The 15660-nt window shown below is 32.2% G+C and overlaps 2 long non-coding RNA genes across 3 annotated transcripts; both read right to left on the bottom strand.

Moving 5' to 3' along the window:
- Positions 1-5851: 5851 nt before the first annotated feature.
- On the bottom strand, positions 5852-6668 carry LOC128294093 (uncharacterized). Its single transcript, XR_008284334.1, has 2 exons — positions 6556-6668; positions 5852-6400 (listed from the first exon to the last, which is right to left on the bottom strand). It is a non-coding gene; the product is annotated as an uncharacterized LOC128294093 (long non-coding RNA).
- A 65-nt stretch (positions 6669-6733) lies between these two features.
- Positions 6734-14858, bottom strand: LOC108485677 (uncharacterized). 2 transcript variants are annotated; one of them, XR_008284333.1, is made up of 7 exons: positions 14528-14858; positions 13390-13501; positions 13232-13293; positions 7456-7596; positions 7121-7365; positions 6906-7040; positions 6734-6825 (listed from the first exon to the last, which is right to left on the bottom strand). It is a non-coding gene; the product is annotated as an uncharacterized LOC108485677 (long non-coding RNA). The 2 variants fall into 2 exon arrangements; XR_001871348.2 differs by having other exon boundaries at positions 13390-14858.
- Between the last annotated feature and the right edge of the window lie 802 nt (positions 14859-15660).

Genomic DNA, 15660 nt, shown 5'->3' with positions numbered 1-15660 from the left:
AATGGATATATGTGACTGAGTATTTGATCATGACATACGGATGGATCCTTATATGTCTTGTTATATATATTTATAGATGTTTGTATTATGATTGGGTTGTAAACATGCATGATTATATTGATTCATTGAATTTTTTTTGTAAAGCTATGCAATTTAGCTTGTGATAGCCAAATAGCTATAGAGTGGAACGGATTTTCTTTGTATATTCCTAAATGTTTGACTTTAGTTTGTGTAATTATATAATACATGCAAAGGTGATAAAAAATTTTAGGAATAAAAGCCGCACCAATGATTTAATATGGATGCATAAAATGATCGAATATAATTTAGGTAATTTAGTGGTTTAAGTACAATTTATCTTGTCTCATTTATTTTAGGTGTTCAAATGTTTCAAACTTTGATAGGGATTATTGTGTGTAAAGTTTATATTATCGTATGAAATGTTCTCGATTTATCAATGAAGTCGATATAGACATTTATATTAATAAATATTCGTATAAGTAATTTGTATGATCGGTAATGTCTCGCAACCCTAGTCCGGCAATGGATACGAGTTAGGTGTGTTACAATCACTATTTTCTTTACGTGCAATGAATGCGCATATGACTATGTCAGATGATGGTACGATAATAGCTGAGTTAAAAGCAAGACCGTTTTTTATTCAGCAGATTTGTGAAGCTCAAAAAATTGACAATGATTTGATAGTGAAATGGGTTCAATGTGATTCAAATGCGGATTCAGAGTATATAGTTGATGTTGATGACTATTTGAGATTTAGAAACCGAATATATGTTTCGAGAAATACAGAGTTGATTCAGATAATCTTGAATGAAGCTCACAACAGTCGACTATCTGTTCATCTGGGTAGTACGAAGATTTAAAATGATTTGAAACAACACTATTGGTGGCAAGGTATGAAACGAGACATTTCTGACTTTGTATCAAAATGTCTAGTTTGTCAGCAAGTAAAAGCCGAGCATCAGGTACCTTCTGGATTGCTTCAGCCGATCATGATACCTAAATGGAAATAGGACAGAGTTACGATGGATTTTGTATCCAGTTTACCGTTGACACCGAGCAAGAAAGATGCAATCTGGGTTATTATAGATAGATTGACTAAATCTGCCCACTTTGTTCCGGTTCGTACAGATTACTTGCTTGATAAATTGGCTGAATTGTATGTTTCTCAGATCGTGAGGTTACATGGTGTACCTATATCTATTGTTTCAGATAGAGATCCAAGGTTTACTTCGCGGTTTTGGAAGAAACTGCAAGATGCATTAGGTACTAAACTGCATTTTAGCACTATTTTTCATCCCTAGACAGACGGTCAGTCCGAGCGAATCATTCAGATACTTGAGGATATGTTGAGATGTTGTATTCTCGAGTTCGAAGGTACGTGGGAATGATATCTACCTCTGATTGAATTTGCGTACAATAATAGCTTTCAATCGAGTATCAAAATGGCACCTTACGAAGCTTTGTACAGTCGTAAATGTCGTACACCTTTGTACTGGACTAAGCTCAGTGAAAATAAGATACACGGGGTAGATTTGATGAAAAAAACTGAACAGAAAGTAAAAGTGATCCGTGAAAGTTTGAAAGTAGCATCAGATCATCAGAAATCGTATGCAGACTTGAAACGTAAAGACATAGAGTTTTAGATCGGGATAAAGTATTTTTGAAAGTCTCACCGTGGAAAAAAATACTTAGATTTAGTCGTAAAGGCAAATTGAGTCTGAGATTTATTGGACCGTACGAGATTATAGAGAGGATTGGACCAGTGGCATATAGACTATTAATGCCACCTGAGTTGGAAAAGATCCATAATGTATTTCATGTTTTGATGCTTTGGCGATATAGATCCGACTCCTCGCATGTGATTAGTCCATCAGAGATTGAGATTCAATCAGATATGTCGTACGAGGAAGAACCGATTTGTATTCTGGCTTGCGAGATTAAAGAATTACAAAATAAGAAAATTCCATTGCTTACGTTACTGTGGCATAAGCACGGAGTTGTGGAAGCAACGTGGGACCCAGAAGATGCAATGAAAGAACGTTATCCGAACCTATTTATCGGTAAGATTTTCGGGGACAAAAAACCCTAAGGGGGAGAGTTGTAATAGTCCAATTTAGACTCTAATCAAAACGGTGGTTTTGGGACCACGAATTCGAGTCAGAAAAATATTTAAATATTATTTTCCGTGTTTATTATATGTGAATTTGCATGTGTGAAAGTTTCGTATGAAAATTTGATTGTTTGTGTGCTTAATTTGATAAAAAGGACTTAATCGCGTAAATTAAAAATTTGATAGTTTAAATTTTAAAGGCTGAATTGTTAGTGGCTTTTTAATATGGGGTGTTTATGTTGCAAATTTCCCATGATATTATGCCTTGGACGGTTGTAGCCTTATTAAATTATGGTTTATTATTTGATTATAAAGGTTATTAAAGTAAATTATGACATATTATGTACATTAAATAAAACAAACATAATATTGCCATGCATTTTAGTTCATTTTGACCGAAACTAAAAGAAAAATAAAGCTTTAGAAAGTTTCAAGCATTCGACACTTTGGAAGCTTGATTAAAGGTTAGTTTTTGTTCGGTCTTTTACGTTTTTGAGATCGTTGCTTCGAATACTATCCGACCCATGCTTGAATTTTTTATTTCGGTGAATATTTTGAGTTATTCCATTGATGAATATTTCCGTTTTGTGATGTTTGATGATGAAATATTAAAAATATGTTTTAGATTAACATGTTTTATATTGGAGTTTTTGATGATTTTGAGTTATTAGGACTAAATTACAAAAATAATAAATTGAAGGACGGAAATGCAAAATAAATGAAATATATGGACTAGTATGAGTATAAGGAAGATTCGGCCTAACTATGATGTGGTGAGATTTTGCGAATTTTGTGTTTTATGAAATTAGGACTAATTTGTAAAAGTATGAAATATTAGGGGTAAAATGGTAATTTGCCCATTTATTTGTTGTTGGATTAATTTGAATGAAATTGTGTTTAAATGAGGTTAATTTGAAATTATATAGATCAAGAACAAAAGAAATCGGACATGGTCAGGGAAAAGAAAAAATAGTCGAATAGTCGATTTATAACGTTTGTTGATATCCGAGGTAAGTCTTTAAGCAATTAAACACCATTTATTTCGAATATAAAATAATTTACGATGATGATTCCAATTTTATAGTTGTATAGTAGGGTAGTCGAATGTGGTTTAACATTGAAGTTATGTGGTTGAGTTTTATTCGATTGAGTTAAAACCTCTGAAAGTTTGTATGAACTGCATGGAATATTTGGATGATTCGATATATGAACTGTTTATTGAATGACTTATAATACAGATATTCGGGCTTTGAGCCTAGCAAGCCTTGTGCTGGTGAATTTGATCGGCCTTTGTGCCTAGCAGGCTTATTGCCGGTGAATAAATAAGAATCAGACCTTGAGTCTAGCAGGCCTTGTGCCGGTGTGTAATTCAGGCTTATGCCTAGCAGGTTTTATGCCGATGATTTATTTTCAAGCCTATGTCTATAAGACTTCACATTGATGTGGAAATTGAACAAGTAAGTTGATCTAAATGACCTTGTATACTTGGCTACATGTGATGTTTTATTGAACTTGTTATTTGGCCATATATGATGATTTAGTGAACTTGTATATTCAGACATATGTGATGATATAATGAACCTTGTGTATTTGGCCATACAAGTAAGTATTTACGAGATGATATGTATTGGATCTTGTATATTCGGTTATATAGGTAAGTACTTATGTGGTGTTATAATTGACCTTGAATATTCGGCCAAATAGGTGCGTATAAATATGTGATATTATATTTGAATGTAAGCATAATTGAAATAGTATTATTTTGGGAATGAAAAGTTGAATAATATTATGCTAAATGAGAAATATTAGCATTCGGCCAAGGTAACTTATTTGTGTTAAAGTATAACATTAATGATACAATTCGACTTATTTGAAAGGTTTTGATTATTCATTTGAGTTGTTTAATTTGCTTAAGGCTTACTAAGCTAAGTTAGCTTACTCTGTGTGTTTTTATTACTCTATTTTATAGATTTTTGCTATAAGTTACGAGCTCAGGGATCGTTATCGAAGTCATCTACACTATCGTCAACCTTCGGTACTTTTAAAAGTCTATTTTCTTATGGCATGTATAGGCTAATGTGTATGTTGTTCGACCTTGAATATGTATAATTTAAGCCATATGAAAATGGCTTAATCTATGTATAACTTAAGCCATGAGAAAATAGCTTAATCTCCATGATAATTTCGGTCATACTTTGGTTATGGTTTGAGTTCACTTTTGGTTATGATGTTATATATATTCTGCATGAATGGTCTATGTGATAAATTTTATATGTTTGAAAATGGCTTAATGATATGTTTAGAAAATGCAAATTATAAAATGTTTATACATGTTTCCATGTGCGGTTGTATACTTGTTTGTGATGAAATAAAGTTGGGAGGAAAAATGATGATAAGTATGTGCATATTCGTTAATAAGATGAAAATTAACCAAATGAATAGTAACTTTTGTCAATCACTATTATGAACATTATATGTGTTTTATGTGATGTTTAAATGTTTAATTTAATATTAAATGAATACCAAAAATGAAATGATCTTTATCAAATGATTATAAGTATTACATTTCGTGTAATCCATTTGTGTTTGGTTATAGTATGTGACTAAAGTGTAATGAAGTCTGTTTATCTGTATGTATTATGAGTTTAAATTAAAAGTATAATCAGCTATGTGGTAGTAGAGATTAAATTGACCATTGAAATTAATGTACATGTATGTGATCGTTTTAATTTGTGTTCTTGACTGGTAGTACCTCGTAACCCTAATTTAACGACGGATACGGGTTAAGTGTGTTACACACTGGACCACTTCATCCGAGACTGTCTCGAAATGGAAGAGAGGGAGAAAAAGTAAGAAGCAAAGGTAAGTAGTGCTCCATTGAGGGGTAGACCACAAAAGAACTCTAGAAGCGGGGCTACTAGCAGAGGTACGCCAAGGGATGTTGCAGTGAGGTCGAGGGCAGAGTGCTTGCAAGGACATACGTTATTTGTGCCAGTGAAGAGGCAGAGTCTCTTGACGTGATCACGGGTACCTTTACTATCCATAATATATCTGGCATTGCTTTAATTAACCCAGGGTCTACCCACTCCTATATTTGTATGGAATTGATACCTCGAATGAGCATGATAGTAGAGTCCACTGAATTTGTGATAAGAGTGTTCAATCCCTTGGGTAGATATGTGTTAGTAGACCAAGTGTGTAGAAATTGTCCATTGACAATTAGAGGTCATTATTTTTCGGCTAACTTGATGTTATTGTCGTTTAATGAATTTGATGTAATCCTTGGGATGGATTGGTTGACTTTTCATAGTGTTGTAGTGGACTGTCACTATAGGAAAACAGACTTAAAAGCGTCACTAGAACTATTTGTGGCGACTTCACAAGCACTGCAAAAAACGCCGCTATAGGAAACGCCGCAAAAATTTACGGCATTTATTTGAAAAAAACGCCATAAAAGATCATGACTTTTAGCGGCGTTTGTGGGGGAAGCGCCGTTAAAAGTCATGGCTTATAGCGGCGTTTGTGGGGGAAGAGCCGCTAAAAGTCATGGCTTTTAGCGGCGTTTGTGGTGGAAGCGCCGCTAAAAGTCATCGCTTTTAGCGGCGTTTGTGAGGGAAGCACCGCTAAAGGCCATGGCTTTTAGCATGAAATCCAACAAAAAACAACAATTGTATCATAAACAATAAAACAAAAAACGTTAAATCTAAATGATACTTCAAATTCAATGAAAGATATGTGATGTAAATTAATAAATGAAGTATAACTCAAAATATTCTTCCAATAATGTTAAATGTGACAATGTTAAAAATATTCTTACAATGAGAAAACAAATGTCTAAGATGGCGGCTTTTGCGACTGCTGAAACATCTTCATCATATGTCAAGTCAGAGTGGAGCTCATCGTACTTCTTTGCTCTACTCACGCCTCTGCCTCCCTCCCTACTACATCCGCTCTAAGTTGTTGCTGGAGTTCTTCATATTTTCTTTCAACCTCGGCAATTTGCTCAACTGTGCTTGCTTGCATCTGAGCTATCTGGTCTCTTAACCTCTGAACTTCAGCTTGAGCTTGACTCTCGGAAGGCATGTATTACTGGGAGCTAGATCCAAAATATTGGGTCGGGGTAACACCAGATCCTTGAAATCAAACCTGAACATACTTTTTAGGACCCAAAACTTCAGTAATAATTCTGTTATCAATGTTCTCAAGATTAGCAGAACTATCAGTCGAAGCAATCGCTTCATACTCTGCCTTCTTCTCCTTTAGTTTCTCCTAATAAATTAATGAAAGAGTTAGAAACGAAATATATAATAAAAATGAATGCAACATAACTTAACATTATTTAAAACTACTAACGACGAATTAAACCATTATAATTAAACATTATAAATATTTATAATAAATTAAATTTTATTAAGTAAATATACCATAATTTCTCCAGCTTCGGATGTCATAGAAGATCCATCTTTCTTCCTATGCGTAATCTCAAAAAGCTGAAGGAGTTCACTTTTTGACCAGACGAGACTTCCTATAATATAATAGTAAAAATATTATTTAATAGTAGAAAGTCATTAATATTTGATAGAATTAATAAATTCATAATACCTCACCTCATTCTGTAAGCAAAACTTCTCGACCTGCTGGTAATGCGTGAATTTTTGTTTTTGCCTGCTACTTGTTCCAACTCATTCACGGTCCTACATAATGAAATTATTATTACGTATATAGTAAACACTATATACTGAAAAATTTATAAGAATTTGGAAGTACGTATTACCTATCTTTTCTTTGAATTCCAGAATCTAACCGCATCTTCCCATTGGTATCTCAGCATTCTCGGCGGGACATTTCGCAATTTTTTACCCAATGCCTTCTTGATATAGTCATCTGAGACCTCTAAATCAAATCTCTCCTAAAAAAATACAAGTTTAGAATGTAAATATAAATGAAACTTAAACCAAAGTATTATAAATTACATTCACGTTTTGTTACCTTAATATTATCGAGAGCTTGATTTTTGTCGCTATCAGGCATGTGATGCCATGATTCGTAGTTGATGGGAAACATATTGACATTTGGTGCTATAATGCCCAAATAGCCTGCTAAAAGTCGTGCTTCAGATCCAACAGGCTGACCATGACTGTTTCTACTTACTTTGACACGCTCGACAGGATTTAAGTAGTATAAATCTTTAAGTAGCATATGTCCCCGACCTCTGCGCGTCCCACCACTTTCAGCTGAAAAATTATATATTATTATTTATATTAAAATTGAAAAATAAATCAATAATAAAAGTCAACACACATGTAAAATAAACCTAACATTACTTTGAAATTCTACAGGCTCGTCAAGTGTCTCCGGCACATTCGAAGATCCAATAACTGTTTGTTGTTCACTATTTGCTTCTTCCTAATTTTGAGTATTCTAGACAATACTTAAATCTTGTAATCTTCTTCTACGCATTTTTCCTACAATACACATAAAATAGTTGAAATTTTAGTAACAAATTACAACAATAATAGTACATATAAAATAGTTAAATTATATAACATGAGCAAGATTAAAATTATAATATTACATATAACTAAAAAATTGTAAAATCTTACTACATCATAATTTGTAAATATCTTCATTCACATCCTGACGAACCCATTGAAATTGTGTACTAGTACTAGGGATATTTTCATTTAAGTTTTGTTCTGGAAAAGGCAAAATTTCTGATCTTTCGACGATGTCATCTCTACTTCCATTACCCATGTCAAACAAGCCTCTAGGGGTGTTTCAGAGTACAACGTACCAACCCTCACCAGTTGGATCTTTCAAGTAAAAAACTTGTTTCACTTGAGAAGAAAATACATACGGCTCATCTATCAATTGTTCTCCAGTGTGAATCAATCGAGAGAAATTCACCATTGTAAAACCAAATTGATCGTTTTTAATTCCGCGAGCAGTATTAACATCAGCCTAATCACATCGAAATAAGACAACTTTCCATTTTCCATAGTAATCTAAATAATATCAGTAAGAAGTCTGTAATACTCCACATTTCCCTCAACGGGATTTCTGTCCCTAGCACTAGCATAACTTGTAATTGAAGAATTAACAACTATTCCACAATTTTGAGTTCTCCTCAATTTCTCGCGATATTTTGTATGAAATCTGAATTCATTGATGATGAGGGCATTATATCTTTTTACTACTCTATTCGGGCCTTGGGAAAGCCATTTAACTTCGTCATTAACGTCCTTCCCACTCCTAACCTATTGAATTGAAAGTAAATTGAGTAATTATAAATGTTATGAGAAAACATTATTATTTGTCAATAAAAGGTTGAGTTGCATACCGTTTGGCTTAACCATTCATGGAAAGATTCTGTAAATAACTTATTAATCTCTCGTTGTTCTAATCTTCGGGAGCGTGAATGAGATCTCAAGATTTGTTTGTACTCACTATGTTAAAAAGAGGTTTAATTGGTTAGAAAATAAACAAATCAAAAAGATAAATATTTATCATATTCTAGAACTTACTTGCGTAATGGTTCAATTGAATCGTGGTGAAAAAGAACATATCTATGTGCTTGTACCCAAGATCTTTCATCTAATTCTGCAATTTCAACTTTACCGATTGGTTCTCCATAACTTTGAAATAAATAAGTTTTGGCAAAGCTGGGATCATTGAGCCCAGCATTTCTACTTGGTCTATTCAATCTTGTTTCAACATATTCTAAATATCTAGAACAGAAGGTCATACACTCCTCCGCCAAGTAGCCTTCAGCAATTGATCCTTCTGGATAACGATTATTTTGACAATAAGACTTCAATTTTCTTAGGAACCTAAACACGATAGACAACATTATCAAAAGTTGTGACTAAATGTATAGAGGTGAATGAATGAATACTTTACAAATAAATTAACACATTTCTATAGGATACATCCATCGATAGAAAGCCGGTCCACCAATTATTGCTTCACGAGGGAGATGGATTACCAAGTGCACCATAATAGTGAAGAAGGAAGGTGGAAAGATCTTCTCCAAATTACATAAAGTCAAAGCAGCTCGATCCTGTACTTTCTTAAGTTCTTCAACATCCAAAACTTTGCCACAAATAGCTTTCATTATATTGGAAAGTTCAATTATACAGGACGTAACCTTTTTTGACATACAGCATCACAAAGCAAGTGGGAGCAAATCTTGCATCAAGATGTGATAATCATGTGATTTTAAAGAATATAGTCTTCAATCTTTAAGACTCACACATCGAGATATATTTGATGCATATGCATCTGGGACCTTTATATCCTTCAACACCGTACAGAATACTTCTTTCTCTTCCTTCGACATTGCAAAAATTGAAGGCGGCAATCGATAGTTCCCATTCAAAAGTACTTGGGGATGAAGATCACACCGAATTCCCATGTCAACTAAATCAAGTTGACTCTGAAGATTGTCTTTTGATTTTCCATCAACATTCAAAATTGTCCCGATGATGTTCTCGCAAACATTCTTCTCAATATGCATGACATCAAGATTGTATCGTAAAATGTGATGCTCCTAATAAGGCAACTAAAAAAAATACTTCTTTTTTTTCCACAAGTTCGCCTCATTAGGATCATCCTCTTCATCAAATTCATCATCAGATTCGTCCCTCGATCTTCTCTTTGTTTGTATGTTGGATGGTTGATTCATCTTCCCATAACTGAAATCCATATCTTTTAACATAAACAAGATTTCAAATCTAATGTTCTGCTCAGGAGCTTCTCTAAACTCTTTAATACCGTCAAATAAAGTCCTCTGAAATCTAAATCTATGATTTCCATCCGGCCACCAACGATGCCCCATATAAGAGAACTTTTTCCCATTATATAACCATTTTGAACATGTTTGTGCAGCACAACAAGGACAAGCATAACGTCCTTTGGTGCTCCAACCAGATAAATAGGCATAAACTGGGAAATTATTAATTGTCCATAACAAAGCTACACGTAAATTGAAGTTCTCCTTTCTCAATACATTATATGTCTCAACCCTCGATCATAATTGTTTTAACTCTTTAATAAGTGGCTGCAAATAAATGTCAATATCATTTCCGAGACCTTTCTCTCTAGGGATATCATAGATAATATAAAAGAAGATTGCTTCATGCAAATCCATTGAGGCAAATTGTAAGGAACAAGCACTATAGGCCAAGTACTGTACGAAGTACTCATGATTTTAAAAGGATTAAAGTTGTCAGCTGCTAGCCCAAGCCTCACAATCTGAGGATCGCTTGCAAAGCTTAGAAATTTACAGTCAAACAATTTCCAAGCTAAAGAATCAGCAGGATGCCTTAATAATCCATCATCGGTTCGTTTATCATTATGCCACCTCATAGAATCAGCTATCTTTGACGACATGAAAAGCCTTTGAAGTCTTAGTATTAGAGGAAAATATCGCAAAACCTTGACTGACTTCTTTCTTAACTGTGCCCCACCTTCGTCCGTATTCATATATTTTGTATTCCTATTCATCCAACGAGACTTACCGCAAACATGACAAGACTGTTGGTTTTTCTGATCAACCCAGTACAACATGTAGTCATTTGGGCAACTATGAATTTTATCGTACCCAAGGCCTAAATCTTTTATTAGTTTCTTCATATCTTAACAGGACTGAGGGATTTTTGCAAATGGAAACATCTCTCTCAGAAACTCTAGCAGCATTGTAAAAGAGTTTCTGATCCACCCTCCCAAACATTTTAAGTGAAATAGACGAATGCAGAAAGACAATTTTGAATATTTTGATCCCTCGTAAAGTTATTCATTCATTTCATTAAGTAAATTGTAGAACTTCGCCACTTCTTCATTTGGCTCCTCATCAGGTGCAATTGTTCCCGTTTCCATAAAAACATTTCCACCAATATTACAATCATCGGATGCAATAAAGTCAGGTGGAAACGGTTGCTCACCATGACTGTGCATATTAAATGCATCCCGCAACATACCTTCCATGTTATCTTGTCTAACATACTGATGGTAAGCAGTATCAGGATAAGTCAGATTAATTGTTGAAGAAGTTCCACTAGATGTACACTCTCCATGGAAAATCCAGTTTTTATACCCCTGAATAAAGCCATCAACAATTAAATGTTCATAGACAACTTCACGAAAATGCCAATTGATGTTGCCACACCTCTTACACGAGAAAAAATCATATTCTCTTGGCTTGCATTTTGAAATGCAAAATTTAGGAAAGTTTGTACTCCATTTCGATAGTCGTTGCTTACCCTTGACAAATTCATCCAACTCCTATCCATTTTGTTGTTCTTGAAGTCTAAAGTTGACAATAAATTGCGTTTACTAAAATAGATAATATATATCAAGTATAAATTATCTAATGGGTGTAAACTAATTCACCAAGTTATGGATTTTCAAGTGTATATTTATGTATTACGTAAGTTAAGTAAGTTTTGTAAGTTATATAAGTTATGTTATGATATACATTTATGTAAGGTATGTAAGTTATGATATGATATATATTTATGTATTATGTAAGTTATGATATGATATATATTTATGATATATATTTATGTATTATGTAAGGTATATAAGTTATTATATGATATATATTTATGTTTTTGTAAGGTATATAAGTTATGTAAGTTATGATATGATATATATTTATGTAAGTTATTATATGATATATATTTAACATTAAGATAAATATTATTTCCTTTAAAAAATTACTTTAATTAAATAAAATTAAATAAATTAATCCAAAATATGTAATTTAAGAGAAATTGTGTATAAAAAGTTGAAAACCGTATAAGATGAAATGTCAACTTTGTTCCATAAAAATAAATAATAAAAATAAAATTTGACAATGTGGAAAATCACATGGAAAATAAAATTTATTTTAATTAAATAATATTTAAATAAATTAATCCAAAATATGTAATTTAAAAATTGTGATTAAAAAGTTGAAAACCGTATAAGATGAAATGTCAACTTTGTTCCATAAAATAAATAATAAAAATAAAATTTGACGATGTGGAAAATCACATATGGAAAATAAAATTTATTTTACTTAAATAATATTTAAATAAATTAATCCAAAGTATGTAATTTAAAAATTGTGTATAAAAAGTTGAAAATCGTATAAGATGAAATGTTAACTTTGTTCCATAAAAATAAATAATAAAAATAAAATTTGATGATGTGGAAAATCATATGGAAAAAAATTATTTTAATTAAATAATATTTAAATAAATTATTTTAATTAAATAATATTTAAATAAATTAATCTAAATTATTATAAGATTGAACCTTGTTTTAATATGGTAATGGCATTATCGACTAACACTATCATTCATGACATGTACTATAGTCTTTATATAGACATGTTTTGCTTTTATTTGACAAATCACATGTGCAGTTAAAATATAGATGTATAATAGTCCACACTTAATTTAATTTATATTTTTCAAGTCATCTTTTCTTAAGTACATGTTAAAGCATTGTGTGAACATCCGTATTTAACTTAAAGGCTATGATATATTTTGAATAAAAAATTTAACTTAAATGATAAAGCGGAAGATAATATTTGTGATAAAACGGACGAGAATATTTCAATAATAATTTTAACTTAATTATAAAAATATATAAAATATTTTATTAAATAAATGTATAGGAGATGGGACATATTATACTAATAATTAAATTTATTAAAAATCGTCATAGAAATATAGAAATATTAAATCACAAATTACAAAAATAGGGTAGAAAAATTCATATGGCAAGCATACATGTAGATAGGTATAATATTATTAAAAGGTTGCAAATTGAGCAGAAATGATTCCTTTTATAGTATTAATGTAATTAAGAACATAGGCATTTGAACCAGTAGCAAAGATCCCTAAACAAAGCGAGGCAATGAAGCGGAAGTTGGTGTACATGTGCAAACATGTGTGTGATTTCTAGAAACTGTCGATTTTAATCTCAAGGCTGAGAAAGGTATATATGATAAATTTTGATGAACCAAAGTTTTGAACTTGATGACCTCTAAATTTGGGTATTATTATATCTATGTATTGTAGAGGAAAACAATGACAAATTAAATATACATACCTCTTAGAAATTGTAAACTGGAAGGTAGAGTCGATTAAATTGGATGGCAAATTAAATTACACCTGCAAACAATGAACAACCATGAAATTAAAAAATAATGTAAGGATAAATAAGAATAGTAATTTAAAAAATGAAAAAAAAATAAAAGATTAACTAACCTTTTGGCTATCTAGGCTTTCTGTGTATTGCTTTAGTGTATGAAAGCTACCAAATTTGCCAAATTTTGCCAGCTGAGCAGGAATCCCTCCAGCCAAATTCGAATCCCAATAACTTTATGATTTGTCACAATTTCATCCAAAAATTGCTTCAAACTTCTCAGCTTCCATGATTTTAAAAGAATTTTTGCACTTATATTTTATATAGCCCTTTGTTCTAATATATTCAAAACAAAATTAGAGAATGCAATAGCTTATCATTGTTCTCCTATCTCAATCGGGAACTCCATATCCTTACAAATTAGTGCTACTTTTTCATGTAGGTTGATATCACTGCTATAGCTACATCTCATAGGTGAAACAATGTCAACTTACAGGAGTTGAAGTTTGATTACATTATCATTGAGAGTTTATACTTATCTATGCTTCCAAGAAAATTTTGTATTCAAAGATACAATATAATTATAAATGATCAACATGATAATTTGCAGTCGCTAACATCTAGAACCTTGAAAATTTATAATTTCTCATTCTCATTGAGTACATTTACTTGTCATAGAGAATTACTTGTCATTGAAAGTGTGTTCAAATCAAACCCCAAAGCTTGTCTTGTCATTGTATCCACTTCATTAGATTCCTCAAAAGGAAATGATGTTTTAAAACCATTTTTAAACATGGGGTTTAATTTAATTACTGTAAGTCCTGATTTTGATTCTATATTCAAGCACACATATGCAGAAACATGGTTTAATCGATTAAAGACAGGTAATATCAATCCAGGTCAAGTTTCTTTAGGACAAAACCTGTCTAATCTACTCATTCGATTGGTCTTGTTATACAAATATGGCGGCGTTTGTATCGACACAGATGTTATCGTTTTAAAAAGTTTCAACAATTTGAGAAATGTGATTGGTGCACAGTCCATGAACATTGAGACCAAAACGTGGAGTAGATTAAACAGTGTTGTGTTGGTTTTTGATAAACATCATCCATTGTTGTAGTAAAAAAACGCAAAAAATGCACATAAACCCAATTCATATTTTTAACAAATTCATCATATTTATTCATTACCTATAGGAAACCAAAACGCACATAAACCCAAACCCAAAACTCACAAAATAAGAGGTTGTGACAGAAATACCTATAGCACTCAAAATTCCAGGGGCAGCGGCAGAGAAAAGAGGCTATGACAGAGAGAAAAGTATTCGCCGGAGAGAAAACGAATTTCAGAAATTAGGGATTTCAATCAGTTGGGGTTTGGGAAATTGTGGAAAATAATTTGGGGAATACACTGTTGGGGAAAATGGGAGAAAATAAATTGGGAAATTGGGAAACTAGAGCTACATGAAATCGAGGTAAAATGATTTTGGGGGAAAATGGTAGAAAAGAAATTGGGAAATTGGGGAATGAATCGGGGTTATCTGATTTAGGGGAAAATTAAGGAAATTCAGGGCTAAACAAACAACGCCGTTTAAGTGAAATTTAATTGAGCCCTGCGGCATTTATCAAAAGCGCCACCAACACAGATAAAACGACAACGTTTTGGCTACTCATAATCGATATTTGTGGCATTTTATAAAAAATGCCACTAAAAAGTAGACAAAAATGGCAGCGTTTTGAACAGGCTTAAAATATCTTTGCGGCATTTTAGTAAAAATGCTAGTAATTGGCAAACAAAAACAACAGCATTTGCACTCTCTTCAAACATATTAGCGGTGTTTTTTGTAAAAACGCCGCTAATGGACGTCCTTTTTGTGGATTTTTAGTAAGAGTGCCACTAAAAAGAAGAAAAAAATGACAGCGTTTTAAAGACTCTTAAAACATATTTGCGGTGTTTTTTTGTAAAAACGCCACTAAAGGCTATCCTTTTGCGGCGTCTTACCCAAAACGCCACTAAAACAAAGCTTTAAAATGGCAACGTTTTGCAATCATTTTGCCATTTCACTTTTTTATTCATTTTTTATTGTTTGTGTTTTGTTTTTTGCTCTTACATTAATATCTATATATATACTTAATATCCATATGAAATTTATTTTTTAGAATTTAGGGTTTATGGTTTAAGACTTTATGATTTATGGTTTAGAATTTAGAGTTTAGAATTTAGGGTCTATAGTTTATGTGTTTAGAGGTTATGATAGGGTTTGGGGTTTAAGGGTTAGGGTTTAGTGTTTGGATTTTTAAGGGTTTATGATTTGAGATTTAGGGTTTACGGTGTAGGGGTTAGGGTTTATTGTTTAGAGTTTTAAAGGTTTATGATTTGAGATTTAGGGTCTG

This window comes from Gossypium arboreum, chromosome 6, assembly GCF_025698485.1.
Source record: "Gossypium arboreum isolate Shixiya-1 chromosome 6, ASM2569848v2, whole genome shotgun sequence".
Classification (NCBI taxonomy): Eukaryota; Viridiplantae; Streptophyta; class Magnoliopsida; order Malvales; family Malvaceae; genus Gossypium; species Gossypium arboreum.
This window is presented reverse-complemented; position numbering and strand designations above follow the sequence as displayed.